Source organism: Parasteatoda tepidariorum, unplaced genomic scaffold (assembly GCF_982258835.1).
Source record: "Parasteatoda tepidariorum strain Cologne lab strain unplaced genomic scaffold, Ptep-v5.0 scaffold_15, whole genome shotgun sequence".
In the NCBI taxonomy this organism is placed as follows: Eukaryota; Metazoa; Arthropoda; class Arachnida; order Araneae; family Theridiidae; genus Parasteatoda; species Parasteatoda tepidariorum.
Genome location: NW_028257374.1, coordinates 675,658 through 702,095, shown reverse-complemented (window position 1 = coordinate 702,095; position 26,438 = coordinate 675,658).

Here is a 26,438-nt window from a genome sequence, read left to right as displayed (position 1 = left end):
AAACACTTTATTTCGCATAGGCATACATAGTAAACTTTAGGGTCACTCTGTGTACCCCCTAAGTGACCTATAATTATTTCCCGTGGTAGGGAACAATATTACCCTGTAATATATTACGTGGTCCAATTTAAAAATTATAGGTCAATATTAAGGTCCGATACCGTACCGTTAGTTAACATAGAAAAATGTCTTTGAATTTTTAAAGCATTTTAGAACGCTTAATTCCTCATTTTAAGCTTCTCAGAACACTTTATTTTGCATAGGAATACATAGTAAACTTTAGGGTCACGCTGTGTACCCCCTATTTGACCTATAATTATTTCCTGCGGTAGGGTACACTATTACCCTGTAATATAATACCTGGTCCAATTTAAATATTATGGGTCAATATTAAGGTCTGATATCGCGCCTTGCGTTGGTTAACCATTGAAAGATGTCTTTGAATTTTTAAAGCATTTTAGAAAGCTTATTTCTTCATTTTAAGCTTCTCAAAACATTTTATTTCGCATAGGCATACATAGTAAAATTTAGGGTGACGCTGTGTACCCCCTAAATGACCTATAATTATTTCCTGTGGTAGGGTACACTATTACCCTGTAATATAATACGTGGTCCAATTTAAAAATTATAGGTCAATATTAAGGTCCGATACCGTGCCGATAGTTAACATAGAAAAATGTCTTCGAATTTCCTTGTTTTAATGCACTATTTAAAATATACATAGTGTACCCCCCAATTGACCTATAATTATTTCCTGTGGTAGGGTACACTATTACTCTGTAATATAATACCTGGTCCAATTTAAATATTATGGTTCCATATTAAGATCTGATATCGCGCCTTGCGTTAGTTAACCATTGAAAGATGTCTTTAATTTTTAAAGCATTTTAGAACGCTTATTTCTTCATTTTAATCTTCTCAGAACACTCTATTTCGCATAGGCATACATAGTAAACTTTAGGGTCACTCTGTGTACCCCCTAATTGACCTATAATTATTTCCTGTGGTAGGGTACACTATCACCCTGTAATATAATACGTGGTCCAATTTAAAACTTATAGGTCAATATTAAGGTCCGATACCGTGTCGTTAGTTAACATAGAAAAATGTCTTTGAATTTTTAAAGCATTTTAGAACGCTTATTTCCTCATTTTAAGCTTCTCAGAACACTTTATTTCGCATAGGCATACATAGTAAACTTTAGGGTCACTCTGTGTTCCCCCTAATTGACCTATAATTATTTCCTGTGGTAGGGTACACTATAACCCTGTAATATAATACGTATTCCAATTTAAAAATTATAGGTCAATATTAAGGTCCGATACCGTGCCGTTAGTTAACATAGAAAAGTGTTTTCGTTTTTCCTTGTTTTAATGCACTATTTAAAATATACATAGCGTACCCCCAAATTGACCTATAATTATTTCCTGTGGTAGGGTACACTATTACCCTGTAATATAATACCTGGTCCAATTTAAATATTATGGGTTAATATTAAGGTCTGATATTGCGCCTTGCGTTAGTTAACCATTGAAAGATGTCTTTGAATTTTTAAAGCATTTTAGAACGCTTATTTCTTCATTTTAAGCATCTCAGAACACTCTATTTCGCATAGGAATACATAGTAAAATTTAGTGTCACGCTGTGTACCCCCTAAATGACCTATAATTATTTCCTGTGCTAGGGTACACTATTACCCTGTAATATAATACGTGGTCCAATTTAAAAATTATAGGTCAATATTAAGGTCCGATACCGTGCCGTTAGTTAACATAGAAAAGTGTCTTCGTATTTCCTTGTTTTAATGCACTATTTAAAATATACATAGTGTACCCCCTCATTGACCTATAATTATTTCCTGTGGTAGGGTACACTATTACCCTGTAATATAATACCTTTTCCAATTTAAATATTATGGGTCAATATTAAGGTCTGATGTTGCGCCTTGCGTTAGTTAACCATTAAAAGATGTCTTTGAATTTTTAAAGCATTTTAGAACGCTTATTTCTTCATTTTAAGCATCTCAGAACACTCTATTTCGCATAGGCATACATAGTAAAATTTAGTGTCACGCTGTGTACCCCCTAAATGACCTATAATTATTTCCTGTGCTAGGGTACACTATTACCCTGTAATATAATACGTGGTCCAATTTAAAAATTATAGGTCAATATTAAGGTCCGATACCGTGCCGTTAGTTAACATAGAAAAGTGTCTTCGAATTTCCTTGCTTTAATGCACTATTTAAAATATACATAGTGTACCCCCTAATTGAAATATAATTATTTCCTGTGGTAGGGTACACTATTACCCTGTAATATAATACCTGGTCCAATTTAAATATTATGGGTCAATATTAAGGTCTGATATTGCGCCTTGCGTTAGTTAACCATTGAAAGATGTCTTTGAATTTTTAAAGCATTTTAGAACGCTTATTTCTTCATTTTAAGCTTCTCAGAACACTTTATTTCGCATACGCATACATAGTAAACTTTAGGGTCACGCTGTGTACCCCCCAATTGACCTATAATTATTTTACGTATTAGGGTACACTATAACTCTGTAATATAATACGTAGTTCAATTTAAAAATTTTAAGTCAATATTAAGGTCCGATACCGTGCCGTTAGTTAACATAGAAAAGAGTCTTCTAATTTCCATGTTTTAATGCACTATTTAAAATATACACAGTGTACCCCCTAATTGACCTATAATTATTTCCTGTTGTAGGGTACACTATTACCCTGTAATATAATACCTGGTCCAATTTAAATATTATGGTTCCATATTAAGGTCTGATATCGCTCCTTGCGTTAGTTAACCATTGAAAGATGTCTTTGAATTTTTAAAGCATTTTAGAACGCTTATTTCTTCCTTTTAAGCTTCTCAGAACACTCTATTTCGCATAGGCATACATAGTAAACTTTAGGGTCACGCTGTGTACCCCCTAATTGACCTATAATTATTTCCAGTGGTAGGGTACACTATTACCCTGTAATATAATACGTGGTCCAATTTAAAAATTATAGGTCAATATTAAGGTCCGATACCGTGTCGTTAGTTAACATAGAAAAGTGTCTTCGTATTTCCTTGTTTTAATGCACTATTTAAAATATACATAGTGTACCCCCTAATTGACCTATAATTATTTCCTGTGGTAGGGTACACTATTACCCTGTAATATAATACCTGGTCCAATTTAAATATTATGGGTCAATATTAAGGTCTGATATTGCGCCTTGCGTTAGTTAACCATTGAATGATGTCTTTGAATTTTTAAAGCATTTTAGAACGCTTATTTCTTCATTTTAAGCTTCTCAGAACACTCTATTTCGCATAGGCATACATAGTAAACTTTAGGGTCACGCTGTGTAAAGCACTGACGTGTAGTAGTAGGGCAGTGAAGAGTCCTACATTTTGTTCCACCGCAACGGGGTAAAAAAGCCACGCACGTGTCGCAGTAGGGCCGTGGAGTGTCCGCCATCTTTTGCCACTGATTAGAGCGGAAGCCGAACTGTGGAGTAAAGGCACTGGCGTGCAGTAGTAGGGCAGTGTAGTATCCTGTCATTTTGGCCACCACTACGCAGCACTACAGCCGCGGACGTGCCGCAGTAGGGCTATAGACTGTCCGCCATCTTTAGCCACTGATTTAAGCGGAAGCCCTACTGAGGAGTAAAGGAACAGGCGTGTCGTAGTAGGGCAGTGTAGAGTCCGAAATTTTAGGGCAACGCAACGCGACACTACAGCCGCGTGCTTGCCGCAGTAGGGCCATGGAGGGTCCGCCATATTTGGCCTCTGATTTAAGCGGAAGCGCAATTGAGAACTTAAGTCTTTGGTAGAGTCTAGTAGGGCAGTGTAGTGTCCACCATTTCGGGCCACCGCAACGCGGCACAACAGCCTATTACGTGCCGCAGTAGGGCCGTGGAGTGTCCGCCATTTTTGACCATTGATTCGAGCGGAAGCCGAACTGAGGAGTAAAGGCACTGGCGTGTCGTAGTCGGACAGTGTTGCGTCCGACATGTTGGGCCACTGCAACGCGGCACTTCAGCAGCGCACGTGTCGCAGTAGGGCCGTGGAGTGTCCGCCATCTTTGGCCACTGATTAGAGCGGAAGCCGAACTGTGGAGTAAAGGCACTGGCGTGTCGTAGTCGGGCAGTGTGGAGTACGCCATTTTGGGCCACTGCAACGTGGCACTTTAGCAGCGCACGTGCCGCTGAAGGGCCATGGAGTGTCCGACATCTTTTTCCATTAGTTAGAGTGGAAGCAGAACTGAGGAGAAAAGGCACTGGCGTGTAGTAGTATGGCAGTGTAGTATCCTGTCATTTTGGCCACCACTACGCAGCACTACAGCCGCGGACGTGCCGCAGCAGGGCTATAGACTGTCCGCCATCTTTAGCCACTGATTTAAGCGGAAGCCCTACTGAGGAGTAAAGGAACAGGCGTGTCGTAGTAGGGCAGTGTAGAGTCCGATATTTTCGGGCAACGCAACGCGACACTACAGCCGCGGACGTGACGCAGTAAGGCTATAGACTGTCCGCCATCTTTGGCCATTAATCAGAGCGGAAGCCGAACTGAGGAGAAAAGGCACTGGCGTGTAGTAGTAGGGCAGTGCAGTGTCCGCCCTTTTGGGCCATCGCAACACGGCACTACAGCCGTGCACGTGCCGAAGTAGGGCTATGGACTGTCCGCCATTTTTTGCCACTAATTAGAGTGGAAGCCGAACTGAAGAGTAAAGGCACAGGCGTGTAGTAGTAGGACAGTGTATAGTCCGATATTTTGGGCCACCGCAACGAGGCACTACAGCCGTGCACGTGCCGAAATAGGGCCGGGGAGTGTTCGCCATCTTTGGCCATGGATTAGAGCGGGAGCTCAACTGAGGAGAAAAAGCACAGGCGTTTCGTTGTAGGGCAGTGTAGAGTCCGTTATTTTGGGGCACCGCAACGCGACACTACAGTCGCGGACGAGCTGCTGTAGGGCTATGGAGTGTCCGCCATCTTTGGCCACTGATTAGAGCGGAAGCTCATCTGAGGAGTAAAGCCACAGACGTGTCGTTGTAGGGCAGTGTAGAGTCCGCCATTTAGGGCCACCGCAACGTTGCACTACAGCCACAGACGTGCCGCTGTTGGGCTATAGACTGTCCGCCATCTTTAGCCACTGATTTAAGCGGAAGCCCTACTGAGGAGTAAAGGAACAGGCGTGTCGTAGTAGGGCAGTGTAGAGTCCGATATTTTGGGGCAACGCAACGCGACACTACAGCCGCGCGCTTGCCGCAGTAGGGCCATGGAGGGTCCGCCATATTTGGCCTCTGATTTAAGCGGAAGCGCAACTGAGAACTTAAGTCTTTGGTAGAGTCTAGTAGGGCAGTGTAGTGTCCGCCATTTCGGGCCACCGCAACGCGGCACAACAGCCTATTACGTGCCGCAGTAGGGCCGTGGAGTGTCCTCCATTTTTGGCCACTGATTAGAGCGGAAGCCGAACTGAGGAGTAAAGGCACTGGCGTGTCGTAGTCGGACAGTGAAGAGTCCTATATTTTGTTCCACCGGAACGCGGCACTTCAGCCGTGCAAGTGCCGCATTAGGGCCGGGGAGTGTTCGCCATCTTTGGTCCCGGATAAGAGCGGAAGCCCTGATGAGGAGTAAAGGCACTGGCGTGTCGTAGTAGGGCAGTGTAGAGTCCTCCATTTTGGGGCAACGCAACGCGACACTACAGCCTCGGACGTGCCGCAGTAGGGCAATAGACTGTCCGCCATCTTTGGCCATTAATTAGAGCGGAAGCCGAACTGAGGAGTAAAGGCACTGACGTGTAGTAGTAGGGCAGTGAAGAGTCCTATATTTTGTTCCACCGGAACGGGGCAATAAAGCCACGCACGTGTCGCAGTAGGGCCGTGGAGTGTTCGCCATCTTTGGCCACTGATTAGAGCGTAAGCCGAACTGTGGAGCAAAGGCACTGGCGTGTCGTAGTCGGGCAGAGTGGAGTACGCCATTTTGGGCCACTACAACGCGGCACTTTAGCAGCGCACGTGCCGCTGAAGGGCCATGGAGTGTCCGACATCTTTTTCCATTAGTTAGAGTGGAAGCAGAACTGAGGAGAAAAGGCACTGACGTGTAGTAGTAGGGCAGTGTAGTATCCAGTCATTTTGGCCACCACTGCTCAGCACTGCAACCGCGGACGTGCCGCAGTAGGTCTATGGAGTGTCCACCATCTTTGGCCACTGATTAGAGCGGAAGCTCATCTGAGGAGTAAAGCCACTGGCGTGTCGTAGTAGGGCAGAGTAGAGTCCGCCATTTAGGGGCACCGCAACGCGGCACTACAGCCGCAGACGTGCCGCAGTAGGGCCACGGAGGATCCGCCATATTAGGCCACTGATTTACGCGGAAGCGCAACTGAGAACTTAAATCTTTTTTAGAGTCTAGTAAGGCAGTGTAGAGTCCGACATTTTGGGGCACCGCATCGCGGCAATACAGCCGCGGACGTGCTGCAGTAGGGCCATGGAGGGTCCGCCATATTCGGCCACTGATTTAAGCGAAAGCCCAACTGAGGAGTAAAGGAACAGGCGTGTCGTAGTAGGGCAGTGAAGTGTCCGCCATTTTGGGGCAACGCAACGCGGCACTACAGCCGCGGACGTGCCGCAGAAGGTCTATAGACTATTCGCCATCTTTGGCCACTGATTTGAGCGGAAGTCGATTTAAGGAGTAAAGGCACTGACGTGTCGTCTTAGGGCAGTGTAGAGTCCGATATTTTGGGGCAACACAACGTGGCACTTCAGCAGCGCACGTGCCGCTGAAGGACCATGGAGTGTCCGACATCTTTTTCCACTATTAAGCGCGGAAGCCGAACTGAGGAGAAAAGGCACTGGCGTGTAGTAGTAGGGCAGTGTTGCGTCCGACATGTTGGGCCGCAGCAACGCGGCACTACAGCCGTGCAAGTGCCGCATTAGGGCCGGGGAGTGTTCGCCATCTTTGGTCCCGGATATGAGCGGAAGCCCTGCTGAGGAGTAAGGACACTGGCGTGTCGTAGTAGGGCAGTGTAGAGTCCGCCATTTTGGGGCAACGCAACGGGGCAATAAAGCCACGCACGTGTCGCAGTAGGGCCGTGGAGTGTCCGCCATCTTTGGCCACTGATTAGAGCGGAAGCCGAACTGTGGAGTAAAGGCACTAGCGTGTCGTAGTCGGGCAGTGTAGAGTACGCCATTTTGGACCACTGCAATGCGACACTTTAGCAGCGCACGTGCCGCTGAAGGGCCACGGAGTGCCCGACATCTTTTTCCATTAGTTAGAGTGGAAGCAGAACTGAGGAGAAAATGCACTGGCGTGTAGTAGTAGGGCAGTGTAGTATCCTGTCATTTTGGCCACCGCTACGCAGCACTACAGCCGTGGACGTGCCGCAGTAGGGCTATAGACTGTCCGCCATCTTTAGCCACTGATTTAAGTGGAAGCCCTACTGAGGAGTAAAGGAACAGGCGTGTCGTAGTAGGGCAGTGTAGAGTCCGATATTTTGGGGCAACGCAACGCGACACTACAGCCGCGCGCTTGCCGCAGTAGGGCCATGGAGGGTCCGCCATATTTGGCCTCAGATTTAAGCGGAAGCGCAACTGAGAAATTAAGTCTTTGGTAGAGTCTAGTAGGGCAGTGTAGCGTCCGCCATTTCGGGCCACCGCAACGCGGCAGAACAGCCTATTACGTGCCGCAGTAGGGCCGTGGAGTGTCCGCCATTTTTGGCCACTGATTAGAGCGGAAGCCGAACTGAGGGGTAAAGGCACTGGCGTGTCGTAGTCGGACAGTGTTGCGTCCGACATGTTGGGCCACTGCAACGCGGAACTTCAGCAGCGCACGTCCGCCGAAGGGCCATGGAGTGTCCTACATCTTTTTCCACTATTTAGAGCGGAAGCAGATCTGAGGAGAAAAGGCACTGGCGTGTAGTAGTAGGGCAGTGTAGAGTCCGATATTTTGGGATATCGCAACACGGCACTACTGCCGTGCACGTGCCGCATTATGGCCGAGGAGTGTTCGCCATCTTTGGACGCGGATTAGAGCGGAAGCCCAACTGAGGAGTAAAGCCACAGGCGTGTCGTAGTCGGGCAGTGTTGCGTCCGACATGTTGGGCCGCGCTACGCGGCGCTACAGCTTACACGTGCCGCTGAAGGGCCATGGAGTGTCCGTCATCTTTTTCCATTAGTTAGATTGGAAGCCGAACTGAGGAGAAAAGGCACTAGCGTGTAGTAGTAGGGCAGTGTAGTATCCAGCCATTTTGGCCACCACTGCTCAGCACTACAGCTGCGGACGTGCCGCAGTGGGGCTATAGACTGTCCGCCATCTTTAGCCACTGATTTAAGCGGAAGCCCAACTGAGGAATAAAGGAACAGGTGTGTCGCAGTAGGGCAGTGTAGAGTCCGCTATTTTGGGGCACCGCAACACGGCACTTCAGCCGCGGACGTGCCGCAGTAGGGCTATGGAATGTCCGCCATCTTTGGTAATGGATAAGAGCGGAAGCTCAACTGAGGAGTAAAGGCACAGGCGTGTCGTAGTAGGGCAGTGTAGAGTCCGCCATTTTAGAGAACCGCAACGCGACACTACAGCCGCGGACGTGACGCAGTAGGGCTATAGACTGTCCGCCATCTTTGGCCATTAATTAGAGCGGAAGCCGAACTGAGGAGTAAAGGCACTGACGTGTAGTAGTAGGGCAGTGTAGAGTCCGATATTTTGGGACAACGCAACGCGGCAATAAGGCCGCGCACGTGCAGCATTAGGACCGTGGACTGTCCGCAATCTTTGGCCACTGATTAGAGCGGAAGCGCAACTGAGAACTTAAGTCTTTGGTAGGGTTTTGTAGGGCAGTGTAGAGTCCGACATTTTAGACACCGCAACGCGGCACTACAGCCGCGGACGTGCCGCACTAGGGCTATAGACTGTTCGCCATCTTTGGCCACTGATTAGAGCGGAAGCCCAAATGTGGAGTAAAGGCACTGGTGTGTAGAATTAGGGCAGTGTTATTTCCTGCCATTTTGGCCACCGCAACGCGGCACTACAGTCGTGCACGTGCAGCATTAGGGCCTTGGAGTGTTCGGCATTTGTTAGCCTGGGATTAGAGCGGCAGACCAACTGAGGAGTAAAGGCACTGGCGTGTCGTAGTAGGGCAGTGTAGAGTCCGACATTTTGGGCCACCGCAACGCGGCACTACTGCCGCAGAGGTGCCGCTCTAGGGCTATAGACTCTTCGCCAATTTTGGCCACTGATTAGAGCGGAAGCCCAACTGAGGAGCAAAGGCACTGGCGTGTCGTAGTAGGGCAGAGTAGAGTCTGACAATTTGGGCCACCGCAACGCGGCACTACAGCCGCGCGAGTGCCGCTGAAGGGCCATGGAGGGTCCGCTATATTTGGCCACTGATTAGAGCGGAAGCGCTACTGAGAACTTAAGTCTTTGGTAGGGTCTAGAAGGGCAGTGTTGTGTCCGCCATTTTGGGCAATCGCAACTTGGCACATTCAGCCGTGAACGTGCTGCAGAAGGGCTATAGACTGTCCGCCTTCTTTGTTCACTAATTTGAGCGGAAGTCGAACTGAGGAGTAAAGGCACTGCCGTGTAGAAATAGGGCAGTGTAGTTTCCTGCCATTTTGGCCCCCGCAACGCGGCGCGACAGCCGTACACGTGCCGCTGAAGGGCCATGGAGTGTCCGCCATCTTTTTCCACTATTTAGAGCGGAAGCCGAACTGAAGAATAAAGGCACTGGTGTGTAGTAGTTGGGCAGTGCAGTTTCCTGCCATTTTCGCCACTGCAACGCGGCACTACAGCCGTGCACGTGCGGCATTAGGGGGCGTTAGTGTTCGCCATCTTTGGCCACGGATTAGAGCGGAAGCCCAACTGAGGAGTAAAGGCACTGGCGTGTCGTAGTAGGGCAGTGTAATTTCCTGCCATTTTGGCCCCCGCAACGCGGCTATAAAGCCGCACACGTGCCGCAGTAGGGCCATGGAGGATCCGCCATATTTGGCCACTGTTTAGAGCGGAAGCGCTACTGAGAACTTAAGTCTTGGGTAGGATCTAGAAGGGCAGTGTAGTGTCCACCATTTTGGGCAATCGCAACTTGGCACATTCAGCCGTGGACGTGCCGCAGAAGGGCTATAGACTGTCCGCCATCTTTTTCCACTATTTAGAGCGGAAGCCGAACTGAAGAATAAAGGCACTGGTGTGTAGTAGTTGGGCAGTGCAGTTTCCTGCCATTTTCGCCACCGCAACGCGGCACTACAGTCGTGCACGTGCCGCAGAAGGGCCACGGAGAGTCCGCCATCTTTGGTCACTGATTAGGGCGGAAGCCGACCTGAGGAGTAAAGGCACTCGCGTGTCGTAGTAGGGCAGTGTAATTTCCTGCCATTTTGGCCCCCGCAACGCAGCTATAAAGCCGCACACGTGCCGCAGTAGGGCCATGGAGGGTCCGCAATCTTTGGCAATGGATAAGAGCGGAAGCCCAACTGAGGGGTTATGGGACTGGCGTTTAGTAGTAGGACAGCGATGAGTTCGACAATTTGGGCAACCGCAACGCGGCACTACAGCCGCGGACGTGCCGCATTAGAGCTATGGAGTGTCCGCTATCTTTGGCCAATGCTTAGTGTGGAAGCGCAATTGAGAACTTATGTCTTTGGTAGGGTCATGTAGGCGGTGTAGTGTCCGCTATTTTGGGCCACCACAACGCGGCACTACAGTTGCGCATGTGCCGCAGTTGGACCATGGAGTGTCCGAAATCTTTGGCCAGTGATTAGAGTGGAAGCCCAACTGAGGTGTAAAGGCACTGGCTTTTCGTTGTAGGGCAGTGTAGTTTCCTGCCATTTTGGCCACCACAACGCGGCGCTACAGCCGTGCACGTGCCGCTGAAGGGCCATGGAGTGTCCGCCATCTTTTTCCACTATTTAGAGCGGAAGCCGAACAGAGGAGTAAAGGCACTGGTGTGTCATAGTAGGGCAGTGTAGAGTCCGACAATTTAGGCCACCGCAACGCGACACTACAGCCGCGCATGTGCCGCAATAGGGCCATAGAGTGTCCGCCTTCTTTGTTCACTAATTTGAGCGGAAGTCGAACTGAGGAGTAAAGGCACTGGCGTGTAGAAATAGGGCAGTGTAGTTTCCTGCCATTTTGGCCACCGCAACGCGGTAATACAGCCGCGCACGTGCAGCATTAGGACCGTGGAGTGTCCGCAATACTTGGCTACGGATTAGAGCGGAAACCCAACAGAGGGGTAAAGGGACTGGCGTGTCGTAGTAGGGCAGTGTAGCGACTGAAAAGTTAGGCCACCGCAACGCGGTACTACAGTCGTGCACGTGCCGCAGAAGGGCTATGGAGCGTCCGCCATCTTTGGTCACTGATTAGGGCGGAAGCCGACCTGAGGAGTAAAGGCACTCGCGTGTCGTAGTAGGGCAGTGTAATGTCCTGCCATTTTGGCCCCCGCAACGCAGCTATAAAGCCGCACACGTGCCGCAGTAGGGCCATGGAGGGTCCGCAATCTTTGGCAACGGATAAGAGCGGAAGCCCAACTGAGGGGTTATGGGACTGGCGTTTAGTAGTAGGACAGCGATGAGTTCAATAATTTGGGCAACCGCAACGCGGCACTACAGCCGCGGACGTGCCGCATTAGAGCTATGGAGTGTCCGCCATCTTTGGCCAATGCTTAGTGTGGAAGCGCAATTGAGAACTTATGTCTTTGGTAGGGTCATGTAGGGCGGTGTAGTGTCCGCTATTTTGGGCCACCACAACGCGGCACTACAGTTGCGCATGTGCCGCAGTTGGACCATGGAGTGTCCGAAATCTTTGGCCAGTTATTAGAGAGGAAGCTCAACTGAGGTGTAAAGGCACTGGCTTTTCGTTGTAGGGCAGTGTAGTTTCCTGCCATTTTGGCCACCACAACGCGGCACTACAGCCGTGCACGTGCCGCATTAGGGCCTTGGAGTGTTCGCCATTTTTTGGCCACGGATTAGAGCGGAAGCCCAACTGAGGAATAAAGGCACTTTCGTGTCGTAGTAGGGCAGTGTAGTTTCCTGCCATTTTGGCCCCCGCAACGCGGCGCTACAGCCGTGCACGTGCCGCTGAAGGACCATGGAGTGTCCGCCATCTTTTTCCACTATTTACAGCGGAAGCCGAACAGAGGAGTAAAGGCACTGGTGTGTCGTAGTAGGGCAGTGTAGAGTCCGACAATTTAGGCCACCGCAACGCGGCACTACAGCCGCGCATGTGCCGCAATAGGGCCATAGAGTGTCCGCCTTCTTTGTTCACTAATTTGAGCGGAAGTCGAACTGAGGAGTACAGGCACTGGCGTGTAGAAATAGGGCAGTGTAGTTTCCTGCCATTTTGGCCACCGCAACGCGGTAATACAGCCGTGCAAGTGCAGCATTAGGACCGTGGAGTGTCCGCAATCTTTGGCTACGGATTAGAGCGGAAACCCAACAAAGGGGTAAATGGACTGGCGTGTCGTAGTAGGGCAGTGTACCGACTGAAAAGTTGGGCCACCGCAACGCGGCACTACAGTCGTGCACGTGCCGCAGAAGGGCCACGGAGAGTCCGCCATCTTTGGTCACTGATTAGGGCGGAAGCCGACCTGAGGAGTAAAGGCACTCGCGTGTCGTAGTAGGGCAGTGTAATTTCCTGCCATTTTGGCCCCCGCAACGCAGCTATAAAGCCGCACACGTGCCGCAGTAGGGCCTTGGAGGGTCCGCAATCTTTGGCAACGGATAAGAGCGGAAACCCAACTGAGGGGTTATGGGACTGGCGTTTAGTAGTAGGATAGCGATGAGTTCGACAATTTGGGCAACCTCAACGCGGCACTACAGCCCCGGACGTGCCGCATTAGAGCTATGGAGTGTCCGCCATCTTTGGCCAATGCTTAGTGTGGAAGCGCAATTGAGAACTTATGTCTTTGGTAGGGTCATGTAGGGCGGTGTAGTGTCCGTTATTTTGGGCCACCACAACGCGGCACTACAGTTGCGCATGTGCCGCAGTTGGACCATGGAGTGTCCGAAATCTTTGGCCAGTAATTAGAGTGGAAGCCCAACTGAGGTGTAAAGGCACTGGCTTTTTGTTGTAGGGCAGTGTAGATTCCTGCTATTTTGGCCCCCGCAACGCGGCTATAAAGCCGCACACGAACCGCAGTAGGGCCATGGAGGGTCCGCCATATTTGGCCACTGTTTAGAGCGGAAGCGCTACTGAGAACTTAAGTCTTTGGTAGGGTCTAGAAGGGCAGTGTAGTGTCCACCAATTTGGGCAATCGCAACTTGGCACATTCAGCCGTAGACGTGCCGCAGAAGGGCTATAGACTGTCCGCCATCTTTGGCTCCTGATTAGAGCGGAAGCAGAACTGTGGAGTAAAGGCACTGGCGTGTTGTAGTCAGGCAGTGTAGCGACTGAAAAGTTGGGCCACCGCAACGCGGCACTACAGTCGTGCACGTGCCGCAGAAGGGCCACGGAGAGTCCGCCATCTTTGGTCTCTGATTAGGGCGGAAACCGACCTGAGGAGTAAGGGCACTCGCGTTTCGTAGTAGAGCAGTGTAATTTCCTGCCATTTTGGTCCCCGCAACGCGGCTATAAAGCCGCACACGTGCCGCAGTAGGGCCATGAAGTGTCTGCCATATTTGGCCACTGATTAGAGCGGAAGCGCTACTGAGAACTTAAGTCTTTGGTAGGGTCTAGAAGGGCAGTGTAGTGTCCACCATTTTGGGCAATCGCAACTTGGCACATTCAGCCGTGGACGTGCCGCAGAAGGGCTATAGACTGTCCGCCATCTTTGGCTCCTGATTAGAGCGGAAGCAGAACTGTGGAGTAAAGGCACTGGCGTGTTGTAGTCAGGCAGTATAGCGACCGACAAGTTGGGCCACCGCAACGCGGCACTACAGTCGTGCACGTGCCGCAGAAAGGCCATGGAGAGTCCGCCATCTTTGGTCACTGATTAGGGCGGAAGCCGACCTGAGAAGTAAAGGCACTCGCGTGTCGTAGCAGGGCAGTGTAATTTCCTGACAATTTGACCACCGCAACGCGGCACTACAGCCGTGCACGTGCAGCATTAGGGTCTTGGAGAGTTCGCCATTTTTTAGCCTGGGATTAGAGCGGAAGCCCAACTGAGGAGTAAAGGCACTGGCGTGTCGTAGTAGGGCAGTGTAGAGTCTGACATTTTGGGCTACCGCAACGCGGCACTACAGCCGCGCACGTGCCGCAGTATTGCCATAGAGTGTCCGCCTTCTTTGGTCACAGATTAGAGCGGAAGCCGAACTGAGGAGCAAAGGCACTGGCGTGTAGAAATAGGGAAGCGTAGTTTCCTGCCATTTTGGCCACCGCAACGCGGCACTAATGCCGTGCACATGCCGCAGAAATGCCATAGAGTGTCCGCCATATTTTTTCACTATTTAGAGCGGAAGCCGAACTGAGGAGTAATGGCACTGGCGTGTAGTAGTTGGGAGTGTAGTTTCCTGCCATTTTCGCCACTGCAACGCGGCACTACAGCCGTGCACGTGCAGCATTAGGGCCTTGGAGTGTTCGCCAACTGCCACACTAGGGTTATAGACTGTTCGCCATCTTTGGCCACGGAGTGGAGCGGATGCCCAACTGAGGAGTAAAGGCACTGTCGTGTCGCAGTTGGGCAGTGCAGAATCCGACAAGTTGGGCAACCGCAACGCGGCACTACAGTCGTGCACGTGTCGCAGAAGGGAAAAGGAGGGTCCACCATCTTTGGTCACTGATTAGGGCGGAAGCCGACCTGAGGAGTAAAGGCTCTCACGTGTCGTAGTAGGGCAGAGTAGTTTCCGCCATTTTGGCCACTGCATCGCGGCACTACAGCTGTGCACAAGCCGCAATAGGACCGTGGAGTGTCCGCAATCTTTGGCAACGGATAAGAGCGTTATCCCAAATGAGGGGTTATGGGACTGGCCTGTCGTAGTAGGGCAGCGAAGAGTTAGACAATTTGGGCTACCGCAACACGGCACTACATCCGCGGACGTGCCGCATTAGAGCTGTGGAGTGTCCGCCTATTTTTGGCCAATGCTTAGTGTGGAAGCGCAATTGAGACCTTAAGTCTTTGGTAGGGTCATGTAGGGCAGTGTAGTGTCCGCTATTTTGGGCCACCACAACGCGGCACTACAGTTGCCCATGCGCCGCAGTTGGACTATGGAGTGTCCGCCTTCTTTGGACACAGATTAGAGCGGATGCCCTACTGAGGAGTAAAGGCACTGGTGTGTAGAAATAGGACAGTGAAGTTTCCTGCCATTTTGGCCACCGCAACGCGGCACTAAAGCCGTGCACGTGCCGCAGAAATGCCATAGAGTGTCCGCAATATTTTCCACTATTTAGAGCGGAAGCCGAACTGAGGAGTAAAGGCACTGGCGTGTGTTCGTAGGACTGGGAAGAGTCCGACATATTGGGCCACCGAAATGCGGCACTTCAGCCGCGCGAGTGCCGCTGAAGGGCCATGGAGTGTCCGCAATATTTTTCCACTATTTAGAGCGGAAGCCGAACTGAGGAGTAAAGGCACTGGCGTGTAGTATTTGGGCAGTGTAGTTTCCTGCCATTTTCTTCACTGCAACGCGGCACTACAGTTGCCCATGCGCCGCAGTTGGACCATGGAGTGTCCGCCATCTTTGGCCACGGATTAGAGCGGAAGCTCTACTGAGGAGTAACGGCACTGGCGTGTCGTAGTAGGGCAGTGTAATTTCCAGCCATTTTGGCCCCCGCAACGCGGCTATAAAGCCGCACACGTGCGGAAGTAGGGCCATGGAGGGTCCGCCATATTTGGCCACGGATTAGAGCGGAAGCGCTAGTGAGAACTTATGTCTTTGGTAGGGTCTCGAAGGGCAGTGTAGTGTCCACCATTTTGCGCAATCGCAACTTGGCACATTCAGCCGTGGACGTGCCGCAAAAGGGCTATAGACTGTCCGCCATCTTTGGCTCCTGATTAGAGCGGAAGCAGAACTGTGGAGTAAAAGCACTGGCGTGTTGTAGTCGGGCAGTGTAGCGACCGACAAGTTGGGCAACCGCAATGCGGCACTACAGCTGCGCACAAGCCGCAATAGCACCATAGAGAGTCCGCTTTCTTTGGTCACAAATTAGAGTGGAAGCCGAACTGAGGAGTAATGGAACTGGCGTGTAGAAAAAGGGATGGGTAGTTTCCTGCCATTTTGGCAACCACAACGCGGCACTACAGCCGTGCACGTGCAGCATTAGGGCCTTGGAGTGTTCGCCATTTTTTGGCCACGGATTAGAGGGGTAGCCCAACTGAGGAGTAAAGGCACTGGCGTGTCGTAGTAGGGCAGTGTAGAGTCTGACATTTTGGGCCACCGCAACGCGGCACTACAGCCGCGGGCGTGCCGCTCTAGGGCTATAGACTGTTCGCCATCTTTGGCCACGGAGTGGAGCGGAAGCCCAACTGAGGAGTAAAGGCACTGGCGTGTCGTAGTAGGGCAGTGCAGAATCCGACATTTTGGGCTACCGCAACGCGGCACTACAGCCGCGCACGTGCCGCAGTATTGCCATAGAGTGTCTGCCTTCTTTGGTCACAGATTAGAGCGGAAGCCGAACTGAGGAGTAAAGGCACTGGTGTGTAGAAATAGGGCAATGTAGTTTCCTGCCATTTTGGCCACCGCAAAGCGGCACTAAAGCCGTGCATATGCCGCAGAAATGCCATAGAGTGTCCGCCATATTTTTCCACTATTTAGAGCGGAAGCCGAACTGAGGAGTAATGGCACTGGCGTGTAGTAGTTGGGCAGTGTAGTTTCCTGCCATTTTCGCCACTGCTACGCGGCACTACAGCCGTGCACGTGCAGCATTAGGGCCTTTGAGTGTTCGCCATTTTTTAGCCTGGGAAAAGAGCGGAAGACCAACTGAGGAGTAAAGTCACAGGTGTGCCGTAGTCGGGCAGTGTAGCGTCCGACATGTTGGGCCACCGCAACGCGTCACTGCAGCCGCGCACATGCCGCAGTACGACCATGAAGTGTCCGCCATATTTTTCCACTATTTAGAGCGGAAGCCGATCTGAGGAGTAAAGGCACTGGCGTGTAGCAGTTGGGCAGTGTAGTTTCCTGCCATTTTCGCCACTGCAACGCGGCACTACAGCCGTTCACGTGCCGCAGTAGGGCTATAGACAGTCCGCAATCTTTGGCCACTGATTAGAGCGGAAGCCGAACTGAGGAGTAAAGGCATAGGCGTGCCGTAGTCGGGCAGTGTAGCGTCCGACATGTTGGGCCACCGCAACGCGTCACTAAAGCCGCGAACGTGCCGCAGTAGGACCATGGAGTGCCCGCCATATTTTTCCACTATTTAGAGCGGAAGCCGACCTGAGGAGTGAAGGCACTGGCGTGTCGTAGACGGGCAGTGTAGTGTCCGCTATTTTGGGCCACCACAACGCGGCACTACAGTTGCCCATGCGCCGCAGTTGGACCATGGAGTGTCCGCCTTCTTTGGTCACAGATTAGAGCGGAAGCCGAACTGAGGAGTAAAGGCATTGTTGTGTAGAAATAGGGCAGTGTAGTTTCCTACCATTTTCGCCTCTGCAACGCGGCACTACAGCCGTGCACGTGCAGCATTAGGGCCTTGGAGTGTTCGCCATTTTTTAGCCTGGGATTAGAGCGGAAGACCAACTGAGGAGTAAAGGCACTGGCGTGTCGTAGTAGGGCAGTGTAGAGTCCGACATTTTAGGCCACTGCAACGCAGCACTACAGCCGCGGACATGCCACACTAGAGCTATAGACTGTTCGCCATCTTTGGCCACGGAGTGGAGCGGAAGCCCAACTGAGGAGAAAAGGCACAGTCGTGTCGTAGTTGGGCAGTGCAGAATCCGTCAATTTGAGCTACAGCAACGCGGCACTACAGCCGCGCACGTGCCGCAGAAATGCCATAGAGTGTCCGCCTTCTTTGGTCACAGATTAGAGCGGAAGCCGAACTGAGGAGTAAAGGCACAGGCGTGTGGTAGTAGGGCTGGGAAGAGTCCGACATGTTGGGCCACCGAAACGCGGCTCTACAGCCGCGCGAGTGCCGCTGATGGGCAATGGAGTGTCCGCCATATTTTTCCACTATGTAGAGCGGAAGCCGAACTGAGGAGTAAAGGCACTGGCGTGTAGTAGTTGGGCTGTGTAGTTTTCTGCCATTTTCGACACTGCAGCGCAGCACTACAGCCGTGCACGTGCGGCATTAGGGGGCGGTAGTGTTCGCCATCTTTGGCCACGGATTAGAGCGGAAGCCCAACTGAGGAGTAAAGGCACTGGCGTCGTAGTAGGGCAGTGTAATTTCCTGCCATTTTGGCCCCCGCAACGCGGCTATAAAGCCGCACACGTGCTGCAGTAGGGCCATGGAGGGTCTGCCATATTTGGCCACTGATTGGAGCGGAAGCGCTACTGAGAACTTAAGTCTTTGGTAGGGTCTATAAGGGCAGTGTAGTGTCCAGCTGTAGTTTAAGCTTCTCAGAACACTTTATTTCGCATAGGCATACATATTAAACTTTAGGGTCACGCTGTGTACCCCCTAATTGACCTATAATTATTTTCTGTGGTAGGTTACAATATTACCCTATAATATAGTACGTGGTCCAATTTAAAAATTCTAGTTCAATATTAAGGTCCGATACCGTGCCGTTAGTTAACATAGAAAAGTGTCTTCGAATTTCCTTGTTTCAATGCACTATTTAAAATATACATAGTGTACCCCCTAATTGACCTGTAATTATTTCCTGTGGTAGGGTACACTATTACCCTGTAATATAATACCTGGTCCAATTTAAATATTATGGGACAATATTAAGGTCTGATATTGCGCCTTGCGTTAGTTAACCATTGAAAGATGTCTTTGAATTTTTAAAGCATTTTAGAACGCTTATTTCTTCATTTTAAGCTTCTCAGAACACCTTATTTCGCATAGGCATACATAGTAAACTTTAGGGTCACGCTGCGTACCCCCTAATTGACCTATAATTATTTTCTGTGGTAGGGTACACTATCACCCTGTAATATAATACGTGGTCCAATTTAAAAATTTTGAGTCAATATTAAGGTCCGATACCCTACCGTTAGTTAACATAGAAAAGAGTCTTCGAATTTCCTTGTTTTAATGCACTATTTAAAATATACATAGTGCATCCCCTAATTGACCTATAATTATTTCCTGTTGTAGGGTACACTATTACCCTGTAATATAATACCTGGTCCAATTTAAATATTATGGTTCCATATTAAGGTCTGATATCGCGCCTTGCGTTAGTTAACCATTGAAAGATGTCTTTGAATTTTTAAAGCATTTTAGAACGCTTATTTCTTCATTTTAAGCTTCTCAGAACACTCTATTTCGCATAGGCATACATAGTAAACTTTAGGGTCACGCTGTGTACCCCCTAAATGACCTATTATTATTTCCTGTGGTAGGGTACACTATTACCCTGTAATATAATTCGTGGTCCAATTTAAAAAGTATAGGTCAATATTAAGGTCCGATACCGTGCCGTTAGTTAACATAGAAAAGTGTCTTCGTATTTCCTTGTTTTATTGCACGATTTAAAATATACATAGTGTACCCCCTAATTGACCTATAATTATTTCCTGTGGTACGGTACTTCATTACCCTGTAATATAATACCTGGTCCAATTTAAATATTATGGGTCAATATTAAGGTCTGATATTGCGCCTTGCGTTAGTTTACCATTGAAAGATGTCTTTGAATTTTTAAAGCATTTTAGAACGCTTATTTCTTCATTTTAAGCTTCTCAGAACCCCTTATTTCGCATAGGCATATATAGTAAACTTTAGGGTCACGCTGTGTATCCCCTAATTGACCTATAATTATTTTCTGTGGTAGGGTACACTATCACCCTGTGATATAATACGTGGTCCAATTTAAAAATTATAGGTCAATATTAAGGTCCGATACCGAGCCGTTAGTTAACATAGAAAAGTGTCTTCGTTTTTCCTTGTTTTAATGCACTATTTAAAATATACATAGTGAACCCCCTAATTGACCTATAATTATTTCCTGTGGTAGGGTACACTATTACCCTGTAATATAATACCTGGTCCAATTTAAATAATATGGGTCAATATTAAGGTCTGATATTGCGCCTTGCGTTAGTTAACCATTGAAAGATGTCTTTGAATTTTTAAAGCATTTTAGAACGCTTATTTCTTAATTTCAAGCTTCTCAGAACACTCTATTTCGCATAGGCATACATAGTAAACTTTGGGGTCACGCTGTGTACCCCCTAATTAACCTACAATTATTTCCTGTGGTAGGGTGCACTATTACCCTGTAATATAATACGTGGTCCAATTTAAAAATTTTAGGTCAATATTAAGGTCCGATACCCTACCGTTAGTTAACATAGAAAAGAGTCTTCGTATTTCCTTGTTTTAATGCACTATTTAAAATATACATAGTGTACCCCCTAATTGACCTATAATTATTTCCTGTTGTAGGGTACACTATTACCCTGTAATATAATACCTGGTCCAATTTAAATATTATGGTTCCATATTAAGGTCTGATATCGCGCCTTGCGTTAGTTAACCATTGAAAGATGTCTTTAAATTTTTAAAGCATTTTAGAACGCTTATTTCTTAATTTTAAGCTTCTCAGAACACTCTATTTCGCATAGGCATACATAGTAAATTTTAGGGTCACGCTGTGTACCCCCTAAATGACCTATTATTATTTCCTGTGGTCGGGTACTCTATTACCCTGTAATATAATTCGTGGTCCAATTTAAAAAGTATAGGTCAATATAAAGGTCCGATACCGTGCCGTTAGTTAACATAGAAAAGTGTCTTCGTTTTTCCTTGTTTTAATGCACTATTTAAAATATACATAGTGAACCCCCTAATTGACCTATAATTATTTCCTGTGGTAGGGTACACTATTACCCTGTAATATAATACCTGGTCCAATTTAAATAATATGGGTCAATATTAAGGTCTGATATTGCGCCTTGCGTTAGTTAACCATTGAAAGATGTCTTTGAATTTTTAAAGCATTTTAGAACGCTTATTTCTTAATTTCAAGCTTCTCAGAACACTCTATTTCGCATAGGCATACATAGTAAAATTTAGGGTCACGCTGTGTACCCCCTAAATGACCTATAATTATTTCCTGTGGTAGGATACACTATTACCCTGTAATATAATACGTGGTCCAATTTAAAAATTATAGGTCAATATTAAGGTCCGATACCGTGCCGTTAGTTAACATAGAAAAGTGTCTTCGTATTTCCTTGTTTTAATGCACTATTTAAATAATACATAGTGTACCCCCTAATTGACCTATAATTATTTCCTGTGGTAGGGTACACTATTACCCTGTAATATAATACCTGGTCCAATTTAAATAATATGGGTCAATATTAAGGTCCGATACCGTGCCGTTAGTTAGCATAGAAAAATGTCATTGAATTTTTAAAGCATTTTAGAACGCTTATTTCCTCATTTTAAGCTTCTCAGAACACTCTATTTCGCATAGGCATACATAGTAAAATTTAGGGTCATGCTGTGTACCCCCTAAATGACCTATAATTATTTCCTGTGGTAGGGTACACTATTACCCTGTAATATAATACGTGGTCCAATTTAAAAATTATAGGTCAATATTAAGGTCCGATACCGTGCCGTTAGTTAACATAGAAAAATGTCTTTGAATTTTTAAAGCATTTTAGAAAGCTTATTTCCTCATTTTAAGCTTCTCAGAACACTTTATTTCGCATAGGCATACATAGTAAACTTTAGGGTCACTCTGTGTACCCCCTAATTGACCTATAATTATTTCCTGTGGTAGGGTACCCTATAACCCTGTAATATAATACGTGGTCCAATTTAAAAATTATAGGTCAATATTAAGGTCCGATACCGTGCCGTTAGTTAACATAGAAAAGTGTCTTCGTATTTTCTTGTTTTAATGCACTATTTAAAACATACATAGTGTACCCCCTAATTGACCTATAATTATTTCCTGTTGTAGGGTACACTATTACCCTGTAATATAATACCTGGTCCAATTGAAATATTTTGGTTCCATATTAAGGTCTAATATCGCGCCTTGCGTTAGTTAACCATTGAAAGATGTCTTTGAATTTTTAAAGCATTTTAGAACGCTTATTTCTTCATTTTAAGCTTCTCAGAACACTCTATTTCGCATAGGCATACATAGTAAATTTTAGGGTCACGCTGTGTACCACCTAATTGACCTATAATTATTTCCTGTGGTAAGGTACACTATTTCCCTGTAATATAATACGTGGTACAATTTAAAAATTATAGGTCAATATTAAGGTCCGATACCGTGCCGTTAGTTAACATAGAAAAGTGTCTTCGTATTTCCTTGTTTTAATGCACTATTTAAAATATACATAGTGTACCCCCTAATTGACCTATAATTATTTCCTGTGGTAGGGTACACTATTACCCTGTAATATAATACCTTTTCCAATTTAAATATTATGGGTCAATATTAAGGTCTGATATTGCGCCATGCGTTAGTTAACCATTGGAAGATGTCTTTGAATTTTTAAAGCATTTTAGAACGCTTATTTCTTCATTTTAAGTATCTCAGAACACTCTATTTCGCATAGGCATACATAGTAAAATTTAGGGTCACACTGTGTACCCCCTAAATGACCTATAATTATTTCCTGTGGTAGGGTACACTATTACCCTGTAATATAATACGTGGTCCAATTTAAAAATTATAGGTCAATATTAAGGTCCGATACCGTGCCGTTAGTTAACATAGAAAAATGTCTTTGAATTTTTAAAGAATTTTAGAACGCTAATTTCCTCATTTTAAGCTTCTCAGAACACTTTATTTCGCATAGGCATACATAGTAAACTTTAGGGTCACGCTGTGTACCCCTAATTGACCTATAATTATTTCCTTTGGTAGGGTACACTATTACCCTGTAATATAATACCTGGTCCAATTTAAATTTTATGGGTCAATATTAAGGTCTGATATTGCGCCTTGCATTAGTTAACCATTGAAAGATGTCTTTGAATTTTTAAAGCATTTTAGAACGCTTATTTCTTCATTTTAAGCTTCTCAGAATACTCTATTTCGCATAGGCATACATAGTAAAATTTAGGGTCACGCTGTGTACCCCCTAAATGACCTATAATTATTTCCTGTGGTAGGGTACACTATTACCCTGTAATATAATACGTGGTCCAATTTAAAAATTATAGGTCAATATTAAGTTACGATACCGTGCCGTTAGTTAACATTGAAAAATGTCTTCGTATTTCCTTGTTTTAATGCACTATTTAAAATATACATAGTGTACCCCCTAATTGACCTATAAATATTTCCTGTGGTAGGGTACACTATTACCCTGTAATATAATACCTGGTCCAATTTAAATATTATGGGTCAATATTAAGGTCTGATATTGCGCCTTGCGTTAGTTAACCATTGAAAGATGTCTTTGAATTTTTAAAGCATTTTAGAACGCTTATTTCTTCATTTTAAGCATCTCAGAACACTCTATTTCGCATAGGCATATATAGTAAAATTTAGGGTCACGCTGTGTACCCCCTAAATGACCTATAATTATTTCCTGTGGGAGGGTACACTATTACCCTGTAATATAATACGTGGTCCAATTTAAAATTTATAGGTCAATATTAAGGTCCGATACCGTGCCGTTAGTTAACATAGAAAAATGTCTTTGAATTTTTAAAGCATTTTAGAACGCTTATTTCCTCATTTTAAGCTTCTCAGAACACTTTATTTCACATAGGCATACATAGTAAACTTTAGGGTCACTCTGTGTACCCCCTAATTGACCTATAATTATTTCCTGTGGTAGGGTACACTATAACCCTGTAATATAATACGTGGTCCAATTTAAAAATTATAGGTCAATATTAAGGTCCGATACCGTGCCGTTAGTTAACATAGAAAAGTGTCTTCGTATTTCCTTGTTTTAATGCACTATTTAAATAATACATAGTGTACCCCCTAATTGACCTATAATTATTTCCTGTGGTAGGGTACACTATTACCCTGTAATATAATACCTGGTCCAATTTAAATAATATGGGTCAATATTAAGGTCCGATACCGTGCCGTTAGTTAGCATAGAAAAATGTCATTGAATTTTTAAAGCATTTTAGAACGCTTATTTCCTCATTTTAAGCTTCTCAGAACACTCTATTTCGCATAGGCATACATAGTAAAATTTAGGGTCATGCTGTGTACCCCCTAAATGACCTATAATTATTTCCTGTGGTAGGGTACACTATTACCCTGTAATATAATACGTGGTCCAATTTAAAAATTATAGGTCAATATTAAGGTCCGATACCGTGCCGTTAGTTAACATAGAAAAATGTCTTTGAATTTTTAAAGCATTTTAGAAAGCTTATTTCCTCATTTTAAGCTTCTCAGAACACTTTATTTCGCATAGGCATACATAGTAAACTTTAGGGTCACTCTGTGTACCCCCTAATTGACCTATAATTATTTCCTGTGGTAGGGTACACTATAACCCTGTAATATAATACGTGGTCCAATTTAAAAATTATAGGTCAATATTAAGGTCCGATACCGTGCCGTTAGTTAACATAGAAAAGTGTCTTCGTATTTTCTTGTTTTAATGCACTATTTTAAACATACATAGTGTACCCCCTAATTGACCTATAATTATTTCCTGTTGTAGGGTACACTATTACCCTGTAATATAATACCTGGTCCAATTGAAATATTATGGTTCCATATTAAGGTCTGATATCGCGCCTTGCGTTAGTTAACCATTGAAAGATGTCTTTGAATTTTTAAAGCATTTTAGAACGCTTATTTCTTCATTTTAAGCTTCTCAGAACACTCTATTTCGCATAGGCATACATAGTAAATTTTAGGGTCACGCTGTGTACCACCTAATTGACCTATAATTATTTCCTGTGGTAAGGTACACTATTACCCTGTAATATAATACGTGGTACAATTTAAAAATTATAGGTCAATATTAAGGTCCGATACCGTGCCGTTAGTTAACATAGAAAAGTGTCTTCGTATTTCCTTGTTTTAATGCACTATTTAAAATATACATAGTGTACCCCCTAATTGACCTATAATTATTTCCTGTGGTAGGGTACACTATTACCCTGTAATATAATACCTTTTCCAATTTAAATATTATGGGTCAATATTAAGGTCTGATATTGCGCCATGCGTTAGTTAACCATTGGAAGATGTCTTTGAATTTTTAAAGCATTTTAGAACGCTTATTTCTTCATTTTAAGCATCTCAGAACACTCTATTTCGCATAGGCATACATAGTAAAATTTAGGGTCACACTGTGTACCCCCTAAATGACCTATAATTATTTCCTGTGGTAGGGTACACTATTACCCTGTAATATAATACGTGGTCCAATTTAAAAATTATAGGTCAATATTAAGGTCCGATACCGTGCCGTTAGTTAACATAGAAAAATGTCTTTGAATTTTTAAAGAATTTTAGAACGCTTATTTCCTCATTTTAAGCTTCTCAGAACACTTTATTTCGCATAGGCATACATAGTAAACTTTAGGGTCACGCTGTGTACCCCTAATTGACCTATAATTATTTCCTTTGGTAGGGTACACTATTACCCTGTAATATAATACCTGGTCCAATTTAAATTTTATGGGTCAATATTAAGGTCTGATATTGCGCCTTGCATTAGTTAACCATTGAAAGATGTCTTTGAATTTTTAAAGCATTTTAGAACGCTTATTTCTTCATTTTAAGCTTCTCAGAATACTCTATTTCGCATAGGCATACATAGTAAAATTTAGGGTCACGCTGTGTACCCCCTAAATGACCTATAATTATTTCCTGTGGTAGGGTACACTATTACCCTGTAATATAATACGTTGTCCAATTTAAAAATTATAGGTCAATATTAAGTTACGATACCGTGCCGTTAGTTAACATTGAAAAATGTCTTCGTATTTCCTTGTTTTAATGCACTATTTAAAATATACATAGTGTACCCCCTAATTGACCTATAAATATTTCCTGTGGTAGGGTACACTATTACCCTGTAATATAATACCTGGTCCAATTTAAATATTATGGGTCAATATTAAGGTCTGATATTGCGCCATGCGTTAGTTAACCATTGGAAGATGTCTTTGAATTTTTAAAGCATTTTAGAACGCTTATTTCTTCATTTTAAGCATCTCAGAACACTCTATTTCGCATAGGCATACATAGCAAAATTTAGGGTCACGCTGTGTACCCCCTAAATGACCTATAATTATTTCCTGTGGTAGGGTACACTATTACCCTGTAATATAATACGTGGTCCAATTTAAAAATTATAGGTCAATATTAAGGTCCGATACCGTGCCGTTAGTTAACATAGAAAAATGTCTTTGAATTTTTAAAGCATTTTAGAACGCTTATTTCCTCATTTTAAGCTTCTCAGAACACTTTATTTCGCATAGGCATACATAGTAAACTTTAGGGTCACGC